Genomic DNA, 7,119 nt, shown 5'->3' on the forward strand with positions numbered 1-7,119 from the left:
CTAGATCCCGAACAATAAAACCATTAACAAATTCACGCCTAGAGCAGAACAATTAAGCCTTTGAAAAAATATAAGTACCGACAAAAATACAACCTTTACAAACCAAGCCTATCCCTGACCTTCCTCAAACACACAATACAATACCAAGGAATACATCTATCTAATTTTTAAATACTTTAAACTCGCAATAAAGCATACTGTAGCAGCATACACAAAATAATTTAAAACACATCTAATCCAGCTTTTAAAACAACATCATTTCTTACCCTGTACTGTATGTATATATCTCTCTAGACATATATACATATATACAGTGGCAAGAAATGATATACCACAAAAAAAAAAAAATACACATGTTAAAAAATCCTTTTGAAAAAATTAACAAGTTAAATAAAATACATTTCTTTACTGTAGTTCACTTACCATTACTTGCCCCCACCGACTCCCGTTGCGCAGCTTACTCACGAACCAATCCACGATCAGGAACCCATAAAATAAAAAAAACATAAAATAATAAACATTAAACTAAAAATCCAAACCAATCCACGGGTCTTCTAGTTGTAATCCATCTTCATCTTCATCTGTGTTCTTCTTTCTTCTATCTCCTTCCAGCGGGGCGGGGTCTTCTCCCCGTCTGCGGCCACGCCCTGGTCTTCTTTCTTTCCCAGAGGTCCTTCCTCCGCGGCGTCTGGCTTCAAAATGAGACGACATAGGCTTTTAAAGGCCTATGAAGTCACATTTTGCGTCATGGTTCCCACGGTCCTGATTGGACCGTGAAAACCATGTGTTTTGGCCGACAAAAAAAAATGATGACGTCACTTAAAGGGAAGTGACTTAACCCCTTAATCACCTTAATCAACCCCTTGACTGTGTGGCTTAACCCCTTAATCACCTTTGCGGTTATTATCTGATAAGGTGTTTAAGGGGTTAATTGATATCTGAATGTAATTGCAATGTATTGGCTTTGTATTTGCTATGTATGTTGTGGACAAGACAAGGATTTTGCTGGCAACGGACACTTCGTATTGATGAGGTCAGTAGTACTTTATTTATTTGTATATGCTAGTTAATGTTTTTAATAATGGGCAATTAATCTATTATCAATATCTGGATAATAGTTATTTTGCACATTATTGTACTGTAGGTGTTGGGGGTTGAGGGTGTATGTATTGAATGTATAGGCCAGGTTTATTTTTTTTACATTCAGGGTTTGATTCCGTGGTTTTGCGTGGGGCCTATGGAGACCACCTGTGGGTATCCTCGGGTATCCTAAAGGGTAGCAGGCTGGTGGTTCCACGGGTGACACATGCGGGGATGACGATGTGTGGTCCCACTTCTGTGGGGGCACCTCCGACCCGTAGTCTGCGGGCATGACGATGTGTGGTCCCACTTCTGTGGGGGCACCTCCGACCCGTAGGTGCGGGGATGATGATGTGTGGTCCCACTTCTGTGGGGGCACCGCGGACCCGTAGTGAGCACCCGTAAGTTCCCCAGACCCCCATGGGAACCACCCGAGGCCCCGCAGACACCTGTGGGTTTGACCCGGGGCTCCCAGACATCCTTGGGCCTACCGTGGGGACCCAATTGTGGCCCACGGTGACCCAAGGAGACCACCTGAGGGCCATGGTGCTGGAAGGATAAACCAGCAGGCCTCCAGAACCTGTGGAATGCTGCTGGTAAACTGTAGGTCTGTCCAGGTGCCCTGCCAGCCCACCGGGGACTAGCGTGGGACTGCATTATGAACCCTGTATGTAAAAGGATAAATCTTGTATTTATGGGGGGGCACAGGGGGTGGGTAATGTATTTAATAAATATAATGCTGTTTATTGTGGGTCATTGTACTGTTTTTATTGTGGGTACTGGGGGTGGGGTGTTTCCCCAACGGTATGTGGGTAGGCCTCCCTTGTGGGTACTGACTGGGTGGTTAGGCCTCACGGGGGGGGGTTAGTGTGAGAGGGTATGTAGGCATCCCGAGTGGTGGGTGAGGGTGGGTTAACCCCTTCATGACTGTAGCGGTTAATAACCGCTATGGTGATTAAGGGGTTAGGGGACATTACTTTGTATGTTTTAATTTTTGTGTCTGTTTTGCAGAAGCGGAGGGGCCATGGCCAGGATAGGGGGGGGGGTAACGGTATGTGGGTAGGGGGTGAGGGTGGTTAGCAATGCAGGGAGGGAGATTTACTGGTAACAGAAACATCTCTCTGCCTTCAGTGTAATCTGTTTAAAGCCCCCTCCCCCCTAATGTGTGTTTCTGTAAAATCTCTCTACCTTCAGTGTAATCTGTTTAACAGAAACATTAGGGGGGAGGGGGCTTTAGGCCTTTACATCTCTCTCCCTTCAGTGTAATCTGTTTAACAGAAACATTAGGGGGGAGGGGGCTTTAGGCCTTTACATCTCTCTCCCTTCAGTGTAATCTGTTTAACAGAAACATTAGGGGGAGGGGGCTTTAGGCCTTTACATCTCTCTCCCTTCAGTGTAATCTGTTTAACAGAAACATTAGGGGGGAGGGGGCTTTAAAAAGATTACACTGAAGGCAGGGAGATACAGGGAATGTACTGTATTGTTCATCATGTACATTGCAATGCTGTGTATAAAGTATAAGGTTTTTTACAATTAGATAGATGTAATCCTTGGTATTGTAAGGGTTAGCTTTGGTTTTAAATTGTGTTTTCTGGTTGGTACTTACAGTATATATTGATTTTGGTTTACTTGATTGGTTAAAATAGTTGACTTGTTTGGAAGTGTTTGTATTTACTGGTAGAGTAGCTTGCAATTATATTGTTAACATTCATTTGCAGAATGTATACAGTATGGTGCATAGATTTTATGCATCATTTATACAATGTAAATGCAATGTACTGTGTGGATTGGAATGTTATGTTTTATATTGTAAAATCAGTTAGGATTATTAAATGGATTATTATTATTGTCTGTATAGAGAAGCGTTATCTGTAGGACAGTATGATTTTGATAACCATTCTACATGTATTTGTATATTGGTTCATCATGTGTGTATATATACTGTATATATATATACATATATATATGTGTGTATACAGTGTATATATATATATACACAGTATATACTGTATATGTATAGGGATTGTTATTATATATACTGTATATATATCCAGTATATATATACAGTATATATTTATTTCTCTTCATGTATTTATTTATTTATTTAGATTTATTTATTAATTGTGGGGCTGCTGTGTGTGTGTATTTTTTTTATTGTGGGTAGCGGGGGTGGGTGAATGGGGTATTAGCCCCAACGGTGCTTGTTTAGGGCTTGCAGGGGGGTAGCGGGAGGGCTTAACCCCTTCATGACCGTAGCGGTATTAACTGCTATGGTCGTGAAGGGGTTAAGTGCACCCGCAACCCCCCCGCAAGTCCTAAACTCACACCAAGGGCCAAATACCCCCCTCACCCATCCCCACTACACACAATAAAGCGGGCACGGTGGGTTAACCCCTTCATTGCCTTAGCTGCTATCCGCTATGGCAATGAAGCAGCATTTCTGTACTTTTAATAATATTGTGCAGGAGCAGGGGGTCCCCTGAGTTTAGATTTCTGGCTCAGGGAACCCCCTGCTCACTGTACAATATTATTAAAAATACAGAAATGCTGCTTCTTTACCATAGCGCATAGCCGCTAAGGTAAAGAACGAGTGTTTATTTACTGTATATACTGTATGTGTTTTATTTATACTGTACATGTGCAGAGGGTCTCCAGAGCAGAACCGCACTGGTTTCATGTCTGGGGACCCCCTGCTCCCCGAGATACAGGCCCCTTTAGAAGGTGCCGGTATCCCTCTGCTCTGCTTGGTTTACAGGCCGCGATCACGTGGTCGGGCCCTTTAAACTAAGCAGAGGGATATTGGGTATTGAACCGTGGCTGGGAAGGCAAACGCAACGCAGCATGCAAGAGGTGAGGAGCGGCGCATTCCAGGTATCTGCCAGGTACAAACTGGGCATTTGCTCGAATAAAGTGTGTCGCAGCAGTAGGTCAGTGTAAGCAGTAATCTGTTCATTCTACCACTGTAGAATCCTTCACACACATTGTTATTTTAATTACAATCGTACACTTGTTTTACACATGTTGATTAAGCCGAAATAAAAGTTTCATTTACAGTGAAATGACTATCTTACACAAAGAATGTGTGGCAATTATTTTAACACATTTTTAGCGGGGTAAAAACAAGGCGTATAACATACAGCTTGTATTGTAACCTTGGAAGAAACCACGAAGATAACATGTAACTATTTTCACATTCAGCAGACAAACGTATGTGCTCAACTTAGACACTCATCACTTCAACACAGCAGAAATGGCAGAAGCTTCCACATTGCACAGCCATCCACGTAAATCATATACATTTATGATTTCAGAAGCAATCGAATCAACAGGTGACAAGAAAGCAAGCGTGGGCCAAATCTTTGACTTCATCCAAAAGAAATATCCAAACTACAAAGAAGCATGCCGAGAATCAAATTTTAAAACTTCTGTATGATTCACTTTATCAGCAAATGAATGTTTTGAGCATGTCCATGATCGCCTAGATCAACGATATGGATGTTGGCAGGTTGCCCCATCATTTAAAATTACCATGGAACATATAACATATCTTCTGTTAAATAGCATATTTTTGCCTAATACCAGTTACATTGGAGCCGCACCAACGGGCGCGTCTGCTGCTATACCTGCTGCAATACCTGCACCCTCCATTCATCAAGACCCGATGCAAGATGCACATAACAACAATGATATGTATCCAAACTTATATGGGCAATAATACAAAAAACACAGCGCACAACGCTCATAGTGCATTAAATGATATCTTTAGTAACCAAAATAAGGAGGTAAGTATTGTGCGTACATTTAAATAAAATAAACAAGCATTTCAGGGTTATTGTTACCCAAACACCAACGGATGCCCGTGATAGTCTCGTGGCTCTCTCCTTCTCACTCCAATAGCCTCGGTGTAGGGTCTGGATAATCTCCACTCCAATCGTTGGTATTTCAGCCTCTCGCCTTAGGGAAAGGCTAGTACAGTCTCACGTAGGGGAACAGCAGTCCAGAATGACCTCCGCTTGTGTGCGCAATGCCCGTCACTGCACAGGTCTCGTTTGCAATGGAGCAGCGGAGCACACGCTGTTTGGCGTCCTGGTCGAGCGCTTCCGGGTCTGTGACATCATAAAACCGCGAGAGTTCGTCGCAAGTTTACAGAACACCGGACCGGTACTCTGGGAGTGCTGGGATATAGAGGGTTCGCAAAGTTCTTAGTCCAATGCGTTTTGAAACCACATGGGTCTCTTCATCAGGGAACCCATGTGGTTTCGAAACGCGTTGGACTAAGAACTTTGCGAACCCTCTATATCCCAGCACTCCCAGAGAACCAGTCCGGTGTTCTGTAGACTTGCGACGAACTCTCGCGGTTTTATGACGTCACAGACCCGGAAGCGCTCGACCAGGACGCCAAACAGCGTGTGCTCCGCTGCTCCGTTGCAAACGAGACCTGTGCAGGTGACGGGCATTGCGCACACAAGCGGAGGTCATTCTGGACTGCTGTTCACCTACGTGAGACTGTACTAGCCTTTCCCTAAGGCGAGAGGCTGAAATACCAACGATTGGAGTGGAGATTATCCAGACCCTACACCGAGGCTATTGGAGTGAGAAGGAGAGAGCCACGAGACTATCACGGGCATCCATTGGTGTTTGGGTAACAATAACCCTGAAATGCTTGTTTATTTTATTTAAATGTACGCACAATACTTACCTCCTTATTTTGGTTACTAAAGATATCATTTAATGCACTATGAGCGTTGTGCGCTGTGTTTTTTGTATTTTTGTGTGCTTATAGGGGGGACCAGAGCCATCCCTGGTATCACAGCTGCAGACGCTCCATATACTTCAATATATACACAAGGTCACCTATTCCATTGTATTACACTTATCACGTCACTTATATATTGTAGTCGCGCACTTATATTTTGTTCACCTTTTTCACTATTATATGGGCAATACCTATGTGGATGGAAAACAACCAAGAACTTTACGTACCTCTGGACGTCTTGTTTGAAGAAGACAGTGCAGATCCATATGAGCGCCTCATGGAGATGTGTGTGATTCAGGATTCAACGGTTGCCTCAACCATGGATGAGACTGTTGTGCCTTTCTTGAGCGAGCAGTTGCAGCCAAACCAATTTTGACTTCTAAAAGAATGGTAAATACAATAATCGTTATGCGTTTACTCACATTCTAAATGTCTACATTTTTAATATCCACCATTTGAAAGCCAAATGCATGGATACAGCGTAACATTGCAGACAGCCTTACATGTAGCATGCACAAAGACATTATTTCCTATAACAATATACTACATGACAAAACATTACTACACATTGTTGACGGACTCACAATACCTAAATTAATATCTCTTTTAACCTAGATTAATATCTCTTTTAAAGTATCATTTCAACATGTTACACTAACTGTAACACACACACCTCATTGTTTAGCATGCAACATAGAAAAAACAAAAGGGTCGGCCACATATGACGTGGTACCCTTGTCATGTCCCAAGGCGTCCTTAAAAAGGTTTACGGATGCAAGCCCCGCCCCCAAACCGACGTGCGCACGTGAAAGCATATTGTCTTTGCTCGTTGCTTATTGTTACGGTCAGTGCACTGTCATGCGCGCATGTCGATGTTTCGGTGCGTGCACAGCGCTGGAGGCCAATGTTAATTCAGTGGGAGTAGTGTTTGCGTGCATTTCACGGTGCCTTAACATGACGTCACACATCTTTTGTTCGCTCATTGGCTGATCGGCAGTTGTTTCCGTGCACACACGTCCATTTTACAAAGTTTATATAAGTACGTGTGTAGAAGTGAATTAGTTTCGCTTCCATAGCATAACTTCCATCCATGATATGATTACTGTTAGCAGCACCATGGAGGGACATGTATTCAACGCACAGCGTACACATTGTTTAGCGCATGCGCTAAGACTTAGTCCACACAATTGTGAAGTGCGCGCGCAACTGAAGTTGTGCGCGCACATTATTATGTATACATGCACCGGAAATATCATATCCGTAGTAATGCCAGCAACGCCATT

The sequence above is a fragment of the Ascaphus truei genome, chromosome 1 (assembly GCF_040206685.1).
Source record: "Ascaphus truei isolate aAscTru1 chromosome 1, aAscTru1.hap1, whole genome shotgun sequence".
NCBI lineage: Eukaryota > Metazoa > Chordata > Amphibia > Anura > Ascaphidae > Ascaphus > Ascaphus truei.